The following is a 16278-nucleotide window of genomic DNA, read 5'->3' as shown; positions in this document are numbered from 1 at the left end:
TTTGAACAGACATTAAAAAGCGAAAGGCAACGTTAAGTATATATCCGTAAATGATAATAATAATAATAATAATAATAAAATGGCTTCATAAATGGATCCCTTCTAAAACAAAACTCAATATATTAACAGATAAATGCAAGAAAACTTTTACAGTAATTATCTAGCATCGACAGCTTTACCGTTGTTTGTTTGTCTGCTCGACGCCCTCCCGTCTGTATCGTACATCAACCGTCCGCTGCTCTCTCTCGTCACGTGGCTTGCTCAAGTTCAACCACTCATATTGAGCAGCTCCGCTGTTCACGAGATTCAGACATGTAAATAATAATAATGGAAGTTAATATTTTAATCATAAATATGGATATTTATTCGTATTCACAGGTGCAAGAACTGGGCGATGTTTCATTCAAAGCTAACCTGACTGACATATTCTAACCTATCAATCTGTCAACAACAGAGACAGAGAAGCACGCAAATGACTAAACTTCTGGTAGATTTTACAGTTAACCAACTTAACATTTCCATTCATGATGATATCAACAAGTTAAATAAAAACTTACCTGTCAACAAACCGCAGTTCTCCCGCCGATATGATATGAAAAAATGGTGACTCGAGTCCCGCCTGGATGTTGATTCATGCGCACTTTGCGGTGCTAAGGCCAATATTTTGGGGTATATGTTACTTATTTTTTTAGTATTGCAGTTATTACTGTTAAAAATTGGATAGTGAAGGTAGAATATACCCATTATTTTTTATTTTACTTGCTAGCTTATATACTTAATTAAATTATAACTAATTTTCATGGGTTAAATTTAACACCCTCCAGAGTAATTTTTTACAGTGTAGTGGTTTAGCTCAGAAATTGAGAATAGAGTTTTAGGATCAATCCCCTTTTTTGAAAGACATTAAACACATTTGTTTAACATTATTTCAATGGATTAGATGGGCAGGTGATCTTGTGAAACAAATTTGATTGAATGCCAATTTGATTGATCATACATATGCATGCAGTACTATACAATATTTGGCCGAGATACAACTATTTGACAATCTGGAATCTGAGAGCAGAAAATCGCCTTTAAAAATGTCCAAATAAAGTACTTAGCAAAATATATGAAATATTTTTGATATATTTACAAAATATCTTCATGGAACATGATCTTTACTTAATAACCTGATGATTTTTGACCCATACAATGTGTGTTTGCTACTGCTACAAATATATGTATACTGTGCATATATAAATATTATATAAACAAACAAGTTGGACTTGCATTTCAGTCACGTTTCCTTTTACAACATACTGGCAAGAACACAAACTTGTGACATGAGGATATCTCAATTATCTTGTCACAATTGTTTGTGCAGGTATGTATATAAAAAGCTGGTATAGTTTTGCATCAACAGTGTTATTAAAGTGATTTAAGTATTGGTGCTTTCATTGAGTTTTTCCCTTGATCTGCAAGCACTACACAAACACCTTTTAATTTCTTCGTTTTGCGAGTTTGACAGCACATAACCTCTAATAATACACCTCATTTTCTGCTTCATTAGCCTCATTAGCTGTGCTTGCATATTCATCACGCTCACAACACAAGTAGCAGTTCAAGTTTCATCAGCAGGACAACACTATTAGTTACAACCACGGTCTGTAATGAGTTAGAGTGTACGTACGCACACATTTTCAATACTGTGAGTATTTAGAGATGCACAACGTAAATAATTGCTTATGTCTGACCATACGAATCGGGAGAAGCAATCCATCCAAACTGCATAGTGTCCCAAGCCGGTCATTGTGATAAAGGTCACATAGACTGCAGACAGACGTTTGTGAGATCTTCAGAGACTTGCTTATAAATGTTTGATGCTGATTCACTAACTAAAGTAACCAGAGAATCTATCTGAAAGGCAAAAAAGTCCCATTAAGAACCGTGAATTGTAAAAACAACCCTTAGATTTAATGTATGAGGGCATTTGTTGGGATTAAAACTATTTTTATGAATATTTGAGTACATTGCCTGTGACAGGCATAAGTGCTCTTATGAAATTATACTATGGTGGTAGTGGTACTGTGACTTTTTTTAAATATTTTTCATCAGTGAATGACCAATGTATCAACAAGAAAGACTAATTTGCAAATACAGGGTTTTCGTTATTTACGAATCCAGCAGTTAACATTCAAGGTTTAGAGCACATTTCCTTATGAACATTATGGAAAATTAAATTAGTAACCAAACACTGTCAGAAAAAAAGGTACAAAACTGTACCTTTTTTGTCGCTGGGGTGGTACCCCAAGGTACTGTTTTGTACCTTTACAGGTATATAAACATAATAAAATGTTGTACCTTTTTAGGTACATTACTGTTCCTTAAAGGGATAGTTCACCCAAAAATGAAAATTCTGTTATCATTTACTCACTTTCATGTTATTACAAACCTGCATAAATTATTTTATTCTGATGAACACCAAGAAAGATATTTTGAGAAATGTTTGTAACCAAACCGTTCGTGGACCCCATTCACTTCTATAGTAGGAAAAAAGAATACTATGGAAGTAAATGGGGTCCACAAACGGTTTGGTTACAAACATTTCTCAAAATATCTTTCTTGGTGTTCATCAGAATAAAGAAATGTATACAGGTTTGTAACAACATGAGAGTGAGTAAATGATGACAGAATTTTCATTTTTGGGTGAACTATTCCTTTAAGGATCTATTGTGTACCTTTAAAGGTACAGTTAACTGTTTTGTACCCCTAAGATTTAACTGGTAAAAAATTGTTTCTTAAGGTACACAATTGGTCCTTAGGGTATGATATTGGACCCCAAAAGGTACAACATTTCAATGTGTTGTATACCCATAAAGGTACAAAAAGGTACCTTTTAGGGTACCAGCGACAGAAAAAGGAACAACTTTGTACCTTTTTTTTCTGACAGTGAAGATTTACTCTGGTATCACTACAGTAACCATAATTTAACGGTGATACGAGTAGTAAACTATGGTAATACAAAAGATAGACCAATCTGCCAAAAAACTTGGTTACTACACTTTTTATTATAAAAAGATGGATAATTTTCTCTCTCTCTTTTCTTACAAAAAATAACTGTGGTTTTACTAGATTGATTAACCATAGATTAACTCCTTACAAAAACCACAGTAACCACAAATTTACCGTTGTCTCACTACAGTAACCATACTGTAGTTTAACCGTAATAATTATAGTAATTGTGGTAATACGATAACCAACCCATCCAGCATGAAAAATTTGTCTAAACATTATTATTATTTAATACTTACTATTAGTGTAGTATACATATACTGTAGTAGCATTATGTAGTATGTTATAGTAGTTAATAAACTTTGTTAATGTATACTGTAGTATTTTGTTTACCCTACTGAAAAATCCAGCTAAGACCAGCATATAAACTGGTGAGCTGGTTTAAGCTGGTCTCCAAGCTTAATTTTAGCTGGTTTTGCAAGCTGGTCTAGCTGTGTTTTGGTCACTTTTTAAGCTGGTCTAGCTGTGTTCTGGTCACTTTTTAAGCTGGTCTAGCTGGATGGTCAGGCTGGAAGACCAGCTGACCCACAAGCTTGACCAGCTTTGCCAGGCTGGGAGGACCAGCTACCAGCTACTGCCACCTTAAACCAGCTACCTGCATATGCTGGTCTTAGCTGAATTTTTCAGTAACTATAGTGAATTGGCAAACTGTTTTAAATATAATATTTACAATAAGGTTCAAAACACTACAGTTTACTATAGCGAAAACTAGTAACGTTACTAAAGTACACTACGGTGTTTTATCACTGAGGGTTAGTGTGACACTAGTTTATTTTTTACACAATGTTTACACCTTGAATTTGACTGATCATTATGCACATTTACGGTGGTCTAAAACAGGCAGTTTGAACCAAACGGGCCAAGTTTGTCCAATAAACGCAAACATGTATGCCTTAGTTTAATAACCGACTGGGAAAAAAATCATAGTACAAATCGTTTAATGGTCACACTTTGATTCAATTACTTACCTCAGCATACTATCTACTCGACGGGGATGCTCGTAACAAGATGGGCGGGGCTTCACGTTCCAGAGGCGGGACCGTAGTTCGGCTCGCGCTGCCTGTAAATCAACTCATCTCTCGCGCTGCACGAGAGCGCGCGCTGCCTTTCAGGTAGGATTTCGCGTTTATTTCTGCTTTCCATTTGCAAATGATTCGTTTTCACAACTACTTGACGACGACATCGCGTGTTTGCCCTTTCGTTAGGAGTTTGGGGCGCTTCGGGGTTGATGTATGGTGGACGTGTTTTGATGGAGGCGAATGAATGGGCGGTGTTGGTTGCCGTGCGGCGGTGAATTGAGCGATCTGTCATTGCGTTTAAAATCGGTGATTTATTTCTCAATACGCATAAGTGGATTGACCGCACATCACGTTTGATGCTCGATAAGAATCATAATGTGTCCCATTTTGCCTGTTGATTTCTTTAAACGTCTGATCATCACTAATTTAACGGTCATTTTAGCTAGTCTATGTGAATTAGAGTTGCGTGACAGTTTTCTGGATGTATTGCTGGAAGTCACACTCATTTTAGGAACCACATCGCCTTTGACATCGAGGAATATGTGAATCGGGGTCGCGTATCCTCCCTTTCCCCAATGTTGGATAGATGGATATCTTTGGAAATGATACAGCCTATTTACATACATAATGTCAACGCAAGCTGTTTGCAAATGACTTAGATCCTCTGTAGCCCCTTCGAGGGGTCGTTTCGGAAGGGCGAAATCTGACGCCGCCATATTTTAATGGTAGCCCATAATCTATATATCTCGCACATACATCTGCATCTTTTTATCTGCATGCTTTACAACTCCAAATGTAGCCTCCAAACCATTACCTTATGTACAGTTATAGGAGAAAAATGCATAAACCATGCATTGTAAAGGGAATAGATATACGATTAATAAGTAATTTTGTATCACCTTATAAAACAATTACATCAGGTTCCCTTATATCTAACTGCCAAATCAGTCACTTGATCAAGGCACCATTGCAACATTTTTCTTCATAATAGAGACATTGTACCATGATAAATCACTTCGTATGGGAAAGCAGATCTAAGATGAATTGTTCAACCCCTCATACAAATGCATGTATCCCTAAAGCATAAAACAGTCATATTTGCTTTCGAGTTGCATGCACAAGTGAACATCTAGTTTTAGGCAACATTATTTGGACATTATCTATTATCACACAGCCATCTTCTGGACAGATAACAAGCTGTAATGGATTTTTGTCTTGGATAAACTGACACAAATGGATTTACAGTATGAAAAAGATGGAAGTCATATCCATGTATAAGGAAGTTCCAGCTCTTTGAAGACATCCCTGTTTTCCTCCAGTCCGTGCCACACCCCTTGGAAATCTGTGCTGTATTTCAAAGGCATGACAGCTTGCCTTGTATAAATCCTGGAGTATCGTGTTAAACTGAGAACGATCGTGATGTATAAAATGCACGCATTGCATGTATTATATTCCTTTTTTTATGCATGCTGATCCGTCCACAGATCCACTGATCGTGATTTTCCCTTCATCTTTCTTATGTTGCGTTGGTCTGGGAACAATATACCTGTCGGATAAATATATCTATATCTCCAACCTTAGCCATCATGATATTTTATTCACGAATGATGGTGTTATTTATGCTCCAGCGCAAAGTGTAATCTTGCCCTAGGACCAACAAGGATGTTGTCCTGCTTTGCAAAACACATGGGCCAGATCAATAACTCCAACTTTAATAAGTTGGTGTGTTGATCAATAAGTTTAAATGAAATCTGAATGATAGAAAGTGTGTTTCCTTTATATTTTATCATCTTACGAGACAGGATGGTGCATGAAGTGAGACGGTGACACAGATAATACGCACTTTGGCCTAGTTTTAATAATCTAATAACATACTAACTCAATCATGCCCTTGCTACCTGCTCTAGTTGCGTCATAAAGATGGTTTAGAGATGGGTTCATCTGTATTAAAGTATTTATTTAATTTATGAGTTTGCATAATGTTTAGACACTGAGATTGCTGCCGTTGTCACTACTGCAAGGAAAAGGAAATTACCACTGCTTTTTGACAGGAAAAAGGGATGTGTCGTAGTGCTGCGTACTGGATTTTGTAGCAGTCATGTTGAGGTCACAAAATTAACTTTTGACATATTTTGTATTATTCTTCTAGAGACGCATGAATTTGTATTATTGACTGACAGTGGTCCAAATGTGCTTATTAAGTTTTCACACTCACAGTATGATATAGATGGATAAAAGAATACCAGTTTGCTCCATTAAAGGTATAAAAATTATTACATTTGTGGATGATAAATAATATGGATATTTAATTTACTGACGCTTCATTGAAGAGCTGAACTTTGAAGTTTTAGTCTACCTGTTGTCTTGTTTGGCTGCATCCTGGCCTCAGATCCATAAGATCCGACTGGTGAAAAGTACACTTTGGTCTGACTTGACTTGATCAAACAGGAAGTTTTTTTTGGCGATGAAAGGGCACAGAAGGAATTAAAATGCATGATTAATAGAGAGAAAGCTTGATGGTAAAGGTTATTGTTCATTATGTGTATTGATTATGAATGGCTTCTTGCTGATCCTTTGTCGGCATAAATTCTGATTAAATGCCGATGTTTGCCGATGTTTAGTCTGCACCAAATGTGTCATTAGTTGCATTTCGGTTTGCACTCTTTAAAGTTACGCAAATTGATATTGCAAATTGAAAGTACTCCCAGTGGAAACGCATCAATTTTGCAAAAGCTCCCATATTTGCAAAAAAAGAGTTTTATGCTCGCATTAGTTTTTTTTGTTTAAGTTATATTTTTTGGCCAGTTTTGCTTAACAGTAAGATTAGGAGAAGACAGAAAAGTACAGGGAGGAGAAAGGGGTATGGGATCGGCAAATGACCGTGACCTGGGAATCGAACTTGGGTTGCCGAAAGTGCGAAAGCACCAAATGTCCAATTGCTGCCTACTACACCATCGGCTCCAACGAACAAGGTTGTTTTTAAGGCAATTTGTTTTTTTTTGCATTTACAGGTCACCTGATGTGCGTAAAAGTCATGATCATTCCTCAAAAATGCAAAAACGGGTACTGGGACCTCCCAGAAACACCTTATTTGTGGGATATAAAGGGTTTCATTGCCATTAAGGCTTGGGAAACATGCCTACGTATCAGTGGCGGCTCATGACTGCTCATCCGAGGAGGCGCTAATTCAAAATAAGTGTTCGGAGTGTCATGTGTGTTGCTTGCGTTTTTTAAAAATATGTGTTTGTTGCGTTATATGAAGCATGTGCATCACATGTTTTGTCAAAATAAGTGCCTTCTGCACACGTGTCAAACTGTTTATGATAAAAGAGACGCTTATGTTCACAAAATACATGCAAGACACTCCCTTAACAGTAAACTCTGATTACGCATGAGATCTCTTTTACCATAAGCCCTTTAGATGCGTCTGCAGCAGGCACTTATTTTGACAAGACACGTGATGCACACAGGATCTTTCAATGCGCAGAACACATATTTTGAAAAAAAGGAACCACACACGACAGGCTACACACATGTTGTGACGAACTTTGTATCGAGCGTCCTCGAAAAAAGTCGTCACTGGCTGCCACTGCTATGTATCCCTACCAGCATTTTTTATGATTTTAACAAAAGTTGAACGCCTTCCAGAAAAAAATTATTTAAATTTAAAAAATACAATTTATCTTTTCTCTTTTTATCACCTCTCAAAAGTAGGTTTCTTCAAAAATACTAAATTTTGATCAAAACGCTGAGATAAAAGACTTTTTTATTCGAGATCAGATTCAGAACGTCCATCAAAACATACACACTGAATGCTTTAGCATTTTATAAGTTGGGTGAGAGCGCCACCTAGTGGATAATAGCAGAAATTAGAGGTCGACCGATTTATCGGTGATGCTATTATTACTCAAAACAAAACGATTAGCGAAAGGTCGGAAGACGAAATCATATCCACCGAGGAAATGTATTTCGTGTTGTTACAGTAACACTTTGTTTACAGTTTTGCACTGCTCAGCCTGGATTAGAACACAGCGCGTCCGATTCGCGAACTGACTCCTTTGAACGGATTCTTTTGAATGAACGGTTGAAACAACAGATCTGTCCCAACACTAAACTCAAGATGTCACTGTCAGCACAATCAGTCACTTATAGCGCCTCAGAAATGAGAATGTAAATGTGTTTAGAAAGATTTGTCCTAAATAACAGTCTCAACTAAAAAACATAGACATTTACTATGTTAACTTTATGATGAATAAATAATTTATCAGGTCTACCAAATAAGGATTTTATCCTACAAAGCAATAATAAAAAACTGATCAAAGATAATGACAGCAGAGGGTCAGGTAATATCTGTGTCTGATAAATGCATGGTGCAGAGGAGGTTGTAAAACTCTTCAGAAAGACCAGTCATAATATTTTTAAATACTTTGACTTAAATAGTGACATTTTTACATTTAAAATATCTGCTAATGATGAGAACATTTTGATTATTATGTACATATAGAAAATCGGCCAAACATATCGGCCATCGGCTGCCCTGATTTAAAAAAAAATCGGCATCGGCCAGAGAAAAAGCCATATCGGTCGACCTCTAGCAGAAATATAGATTGACGTAAAAACTTGTCATTGGCAGGGAAGCATTTTCTCTTAGTTCTAGAAATAACTCATTATTGGCGGGGAATGAGTTAAAAATAATGGCTAGTACAGTAGTTGCAAAATACGCAAACCTACCAAAATCTGTTGCAGTGACCTTTGGAATGTCGCAAAAAAACAACGTCTTATGCCCCATTCAGACCGCCAGCGATTAGCAGTAGCAGAGCGACAATCTCATTCATTTCAATGGAAGCTTGCCGACTTCTGCCGACGCAAGCGAAAGTGATTGTTGGCGACCGAATGGGTGAAAGTTAAAGGGACAGTAAGTAGGGTTTTAAGTGTTTTATTAATCAAAATCAATGTCTTTATTCATAAATATGTCCTCGTTTGTGTCAAATGACCTCTGCCAGTGATCTGTCTTTTTTGTAAGCTTAGAATTTCTTCTTTTTAATTACATTGAACGGGTAAGTCCAAAGAGGCATCCGTGTCGTTCCACCATACTGATAAACTATAATAGCAGAGAGGGACAAAAAGCACTAGCCTACCAACGCGTTTCCAAAACGTGTTTTCATTCAGAACACATGAACTAGCTGAAACGGATAAGGAGATCAGTGAGTACATAACGGCTACCGTAGTTGCAACACGCATTTGAAAAAGCGAGGCGCTAGAGAGCACTATTCGTTTGAATGCAAAATACAATTTCACCACTAGGTGGGGGTAAATCCTACTTATTGTCCCTTTAAGAAAAGTTTAATTAAATGATGAGCGATTTTCGGGAGTGACTACCAATGGGAACGAAGCACTGGAGTTGACATCATCCTTCTCTCCTCAGTTACTGGAGTGGACGGGATTAATTTGTTTATGACAACCAGATTTAGAAACGCCTCATTGAAAGAGACAGATGACACACATTGAGAAAGTTGCTGATGGTCAGACCCCATTTCGATGTATGCACTATAAGCCTGTGGGAAACACTGCAAGTAATTTTTAGTTAAGACAGCTCAAACATTCATTAATAGTCTGGGACTAGCCTTAAGGCCCGTTTGTGAAACCGGGCATAACATTTTTTCATATCTTTAGTGAAGTTTATACAGTAAACACCTGCTCTCATCTGACTGTTTATCACATTTGCGTGGATATTATTAGCTCTTCTCTTAACAAGTGTTGCAATCTGGGATGCAGTGTTTTGCTTGCCAACTGCATCTGATAAAATCTACAGCACTAATGACACGCTGTACAAGCAAAGGACAAGAATACACATTGGAAATAGAGAGGAACGATTAATGTAAAGTATGGATTAATTTTAAAGGAGGACAGGATATCATAGAGGTCTCGATACTAATCCATATAGATAAAAATTATCCTAATTAATCTGATGCTAAATTCACCAACCAAATACATTTATTTAAATGACGTACAGTGGGTCGAAAAATACATTTTTATCAGGATGTGTGCATTTCTTAATCTATTGCCTGTAGAGAAATGCAAGCTCAGAGCAGCTGTGTTTGGTTTATTGCCAAATATATTCCTTCCTGCCGGTGACTCCATGGTTTTAATTACGGACCCTTTAGTGACTGAGGTTTAAAAGCGATGGTGGCTCAATTTGTGTTACGGCCACGATTGAGGATAGACCTCAGTGATTGAAATGAATTGGAACGCTGAGATCTGTTGCATGAATGCTAATTCCAAGTCAATTTCACCAACGAATTTAGTGATGCTCCATCAATAATGTATTGATCACCAGAGACAAGTACTCTGAAAGCTGCACAGTCAAGGAGCCATTAAAACCTGTGGAAGCAACCGAATACATCTAGACCTCTCGAAATCCGAAATGGGGTAATTTGATGGGGTAATTAATGTGAGTCAAGTATTGGCATACCTCTCATTGTACACCCCACCCCTCAAGAGAGGGTGTAATTAAAATCACGCCCGCTGAATGTTTTTATTTTTTTGCGGAATGACTTGAGCTGGATAACAGGCTTGCTGTTAAGGAGGCCATTATGAAAATGGCTTTGGATTACGCAGGGCCATTATGACTTGGGTTATTAGCAGTTCTGTAAGGAGTGCAAGGAAGTCCTCTAAAATTTAAATTATAAAAATGCAGGAGGTCATTGTTTGACTGTTCAGCCCGTTTTGAGCCTATGTTATTATACTCTTTAATAGGCCTGTACTTGAGTGCTTAGACATTAATAAGTGGGCATTTCACAAGACTTTTTTAAGATATCAAATAAATCTTTGGTGTCCCCAGAGTACACATGTGAAGTTCCAGCCCAAAAATACCATATAGATTATTTATTATAACATGTTAAAATTGCCACTTTGTAGGTGTGAGCAAAAATGGGGTGTTGGGTGTGTCCTTTTAAATGCAAATTAGCTGATTTCTGCATTAAATGGCAGTGCCGTGGTTGGACAGTGCAGATTAAGGGGCGGTATTATCCCCTTCTGACATCACAAGGGGAGCCAAATTTCAATGACGTATTTTTTCACATGCTTGCAGAGAATGGTTTACCAAAACTACTGGTTTGTTCTTTATCACATTGTGTGGGTTGAAAGAAGCACAAACGTTAAAAAAGTCCGATTTTCATGATATGTCCCCTTAAAAATTATGTTATATGGTTGAGGTGAGGATAGTAAGGGTTTTGCTTGAGATAAAAAACAATAGTATATATATATGTGTGTGTGTGTGTGTGTGTGTGTGTGTGTGTGTGTGTGTGTGTGTGTGTGTGTGTGTGTGTGTGTGTGTGTGTGTGTGTGTGTTTTACATATCATTGGTTTTTAATTTTATTGCTTGTTGTGTCCCATCGTTTAAATCATGAATAAGATTTAAAAGGCACAACTATGTTTTAGTAGGGGATCACGATACCCCAAACTGAGTCGAAAACTTGCAATATGCCACACTTGGTACGTTCCACGATACTCTAATGGCTAGGGCCATGGAGTGGTAGGATATTTTGGTTGTAAAATAACCTTAAGCAAAAATACCGGGTCATTGCAACACTAAAATGTGTCGTTTTCAAATATCTGCATATACAAACAACAACTTTTCAACTGGACACAATACATTTTATCTTTAGGCATCAAAAAACATGCATGGCAGGTAAAAAAAGCCTTTAAATTATAATATTCTTAAAAAAATATATATTTTGGTAATATATATGTAAACATCAAATCAATTAAATGCCTAATGATTTAATATTTTGAAAACACAGCTCATACCTTGAAACGATAAAAATTTTAGTGTTTTTTTTTACCATGGCTCTTTAAAACCTCGGTATACAGTACCTTAAACCGGTAACCAGTCCATGCCTATACTCATAGTCATACTAATATGTATTGTTTAATTCAAATTTTAAGTTTGAGATTGTTTTATGTCATAAATTCTCTGGGTGGCAGCATGATGGGATGCACCTTACACGGGGGTGGGCCTTTGTAACCCCAAAGAGAAATCCAGTTTTAAATATACCATTAGATACCATTAGATGTCTGTTTGGGCACACTGGAAAATCGCAAAAAGAGCTGCCAGCCATATTCAACATTTTAAAACATTATCTGCGGATACTCTACCCTGACTGCTTTCTTAAATGAAATGTTTATTGCATTTGGTTCATTAGACTAATTGAATCAAATTGATTCTACTTATGGAATTGACTTATTGATTCCGGTTAATTAGTTTGCATATTAAAAGTCTGTGGAAGATGATGTTGTAGTTGATCTTTTTGATGTATCATCAGTTTGATTATTTCTATATTGTGGTAAATTAATTTTCATTCTATATTAAGAAAACTGTTTGCAAAAGAGTACAGAATAAGTGTTTTTAGAGATATGTTTTTCTGTAAATTATGTTTCTGTTATAAATACAACAGGTGGTGATAAGAAATATCTCTTAGGTCAGTGTAACCATGGAGTTTGATCGTCAACCAATAAATGGACAGTTTTGTCATCATTTACTAATCCTAAATTGGTTCCAAACCTGTTAAAATTACTTTGTTCTCCTGAACACAAAGGAAGATGTATGTTTATAACAAAGCAAAATTGTGGCACCTTTGACTTCCATAGTAGGAAAAACATAATACTATGGAAGTTAATGGAGCCCAAATCTGTTTTCTTCAAAACATCTCCCTTTGTGTTTAGCAGAGCAAAGAGATTTAGTCAGATTTGGAACAACATGAGGGTTAGTAAATGATCATTTTTGGGTGAACTATCCCTTTAAGTGTTATTCCTCGTAACAGCATGTAGTTTTTCTTAAAACATGGTTCAAGAGCTCTTATGTCTATAAACGATAAGCTGTTTTGTATTAACCAGACAGACTCTTCCTTTCCCTCTCCAAATCAATTAGAAAGCGATTTCCTTCTTTGTACTGTTGCCGTTGTTTCATCTCCAAGAATAACAGGTCTGGATTAAATTCTTCAGGAAATGTTTAGCCGATGGAACAGGACACAATAGCTTGTCAGTAGGGAAAATCGTTATGGTGTTTTGAATTAAGCATGAATACTTGTGCAAAGTGAAGTACACTGCCTGAATTGTGTTGGATAAACCTGTGTGTTCTCCATCCCACTGCTAGAGTTGGTCAGTACATCCCTTATAGGGTAAAGATTACCCATCTGCGTGATATTTTGTTTCCCAAATCCCCACAGTAACTACTTAAATAGAAACTTGATGTAAAAACAAATTATTTCTGGTCTTATTGCACTTTTAAATAATTTTTTGGGCCATTTTGCCTTTATTTAACAGACAGTATGTAAGGAAGAGGACAGGAAAGTACAGGGTGGAAATAGGAGTAATGGGATTGGCAAAGGACCTGTAGTCGGAAATCGAACTCGGGCCGCTGAAATCACATTTGCACCATACGTCTGAGCACTGCCCACTACAACATTGTCTCCAGCTAGTTTTATAAACACTTAAAAAGCAGAAACCTTTTTTTTTTCATTATAATTTCTGTAAATAAAAAAATCGCACTAGTCCAAATAACATGGTAATTGGCCAAGTGGGACACAGTTATCGTCTAATCCGATAAGGCAATATCAGCTGATTCGTTTTGGTCTTTATAGACCGATCCTAGATCATTTATAAACTTCAATACTTTAATTGCAGGCGCCGGACTAGTCTACCTTCTAAATGGTTAAAAATAGCCTTTTCATTCACAGGTCGGTAGATAAAAGAAAGAAATGTAGTGTGCTGGATCTTTTGTTCCCAACGAGTCTGTTCCGGCTGAATAGTGGTGACTGAATTGGCTGAATTGGGCATATCCATGAGAGTCTTCATTGAGTGGTTTCTTCTCTGGATGAGTTCCTCTTGTACAGATCTTGGGTGTGGTTATTGTCAGCTGTGGTTCTCTAGAGATTTGTAGTATGTGGTATGGTGAACAATGGCAGGGGTGTATTGTGTATTTTGTTCGGGATGGGCATTATGGAAGCATACAAAAACCCTCCCCGAGAAGTTACGTCAAGTTACTTTATAAACCATCACTATTATTATGCAGTTCAATTAGGGTTTGTGTAACAAATTGAACATTCGTTTTATAGACAATTAATGTCGGACCTTCAAATCACATGGTGTAAATGATGTTCTTGTTCGTACCTCGCCAAAATGTTAACAACGCACCTGTTCTATGCGGACCGCAAGCAACAAGCTTGTGTAATTGCACATTGACGACGACGCAGAAGTATATATGAAAACCGTCGCATAGCCTACGCTGTAGTATCAAGGCTACGCCATAGGACCTACACACAGCTATAATGGGCCTTTTAGGAGCTGTTTACACTTGGTATTAAGATGTGTTTTCATCGATCGGATGACAAGTGGACGAGAGAGACACATTACGTTTACACCTGGTATTTAAATCCGTCTCTTTTGTCCACTTTCAAACGCTTCTGTCCTAAATACTGCGAGGGGGTGGTCTGTGAGACGGTGGGCGAGTCTCTCTGCTGTCATTCAAACCCGAGCGCGAGTAATTATGAGTTTATATGCAAACTAATATTATGTCGGAGTCCGCTGCTTGTTTAGCAAGTAAACGTGCTGCACAGAGTTTTGTACGTGTGTATGTAAGAGCTTTCTCAAAATTTTCAGCGCAATTGATAAAATAAGATCACGCAACTTTCACACGCTTGCAAAACGAAACTATGGAGATCAGCCGCTTTAGTTTATCAATTAAAGGCTAAAAATAGTGCTGTTCACCATATGTTCATGGCAGAAGTCAAAAAAAGACGTAAAACTTGTGTTTAGTACCTCATTAGATAAATGGGCGGAGAGAAGGCGGTCGCGTGTGGCTGTTCGAACACATTCAACCACATATGCGTTTCGCAACTCCAAAGCGATCCGATCGAAAGTGGTTTCGACTACCTCTGAATGTGGTTGAAAGTGGTCTAAAGTGGACGAGCTCAAAATGTTTTGAACACCGTTTACACCTGGCATTAACGTCGTCCACTTGTGATCCGATCGACGAAAACGCATGTTAATGCCAAGTGTAAACAGCCTCTTAGATGGATGTAGTCATGACATTGTTTTAACACCCAACTTTTTTACATCTAGCTGGTGCAACCGTCCCAGGTCTCTGAGGGCTATATTACTTTTGTACAATAACTTTGGTAGATCCTAAGAACTAGGCAATTAAAATTGTATGTACGTTTCCTAGTGTTTGTTTGTTTGGTATGCAATGATGTTGGTGCAGTCTTTGAAAAGGTGCCTTTGAATAAATAATGCTTGAATGCCGAGTTCATCCATGATGTATTTACAGTGCCCTGATGTAAAACCATTAGCTGTAGTGGCATGCCAGCTCTCATCACAGTCAAGGTGACAAAATCTGCCCACCACACTTTCCCACAAGTGCTCATACATTCTTTCAAGGACCACACCTCCACTCATTTTGACCTTCTTTCCCAGTATATTTTTCGGCATGTACTAAGCACAGCAGAAGTGTACAGCACTGGCGGGTGGGGGTGCAGTGTCTCATTGTTAAAATAATTCTCTCCCACTCATTCAGATTTTCCAGCTCTCCACCCGTTTCCTCTCACCTCTCCTCACAGTAAGAATCGTTCCGTGGGGGTTCGTCCGGGATCGGAAGTAAGCAAAATAAAGGGAGGACCAACAGAGTGCGGCTGTCCTAGTGTGCGGGCGGTGCGCTGTGATTAGATTGGTGTTTTGGTCTGTTGCTGGGTTACTGTTGAGGGAGCATGGGGTGTTTAATAATGGGTCAGTCAGGGAAGTCGGTGTTTGATCAGTTTGGAATGAGGGTAGTTGCAAACAGTTGTCAAGAGCATTGGGATGGATGCTTTTTATTGCTGTTGTAAGGCTATGTCAAGCCTGTGAGAATGGTTAATAAATCTTGATTATGTTTATAATGGTTATAATTATAGGTAACATTAGTGAACGGCTTGGAGTTCAAGATGAGGAAATTACTGTTTGCTTTTGTATGGGCAGCAATTACAACACTACTGTTGGAGTTTTGGCATCTTTATTGTATTCGCTACCATCATCATTGTTCATGGGATGGATATAATGTAGTTACATATGCTGAAGAATATAGAGGAAGATCAACAAGACATGAGCTTATCTTTTCTCTCTAGGTCAAATATATCACTACTCCCACCAGTATCAGATTATGCACTGGGAATGA

General features: G+C 37.5%; 1 protein-coding gene across 1 annotated transcript in view; it reads left to right on the top strand.

Moving 5' to 3' along the window:
* Nucleotides 1-4031: 4031 nt before the first annotated feature.
* Nucleotides 4032-16278, top strand: part of tln2b (talin 2b) — a 156269-nt gene continuing 144022 nt past the window's right edge. The window contains exon 1 of the mRNA XM_065292101.2: nt 4032-4166. The gene's annotated coding sequence lies outside the window, so the exon portion shown is untranslated. The remainder of the gene's footprint in view (nt 4167-16278) is intronic.

The sequence above is a fragment of the Paramisgurnus dabryanus genome, chromosome 23 (assembly GCF_030506205.2).
Source record: "Paramisgurnus dabryanus chromosome 23, PD_genome_1.1, whole genome shotgun sequence".
NCBI classification, from domain to species: Eukaryota; Metazoa; Chordata; class Actinopteri; order Cypriniformes; family Cobitidae; genus Paramisgurnus; species Paramisgurnus dabryanus.
The sequence above is the reverse complement of the archived record's forward strand: the minus strand, read 5'-3'. Positions and strand labels throughout refer to the sequence as shown.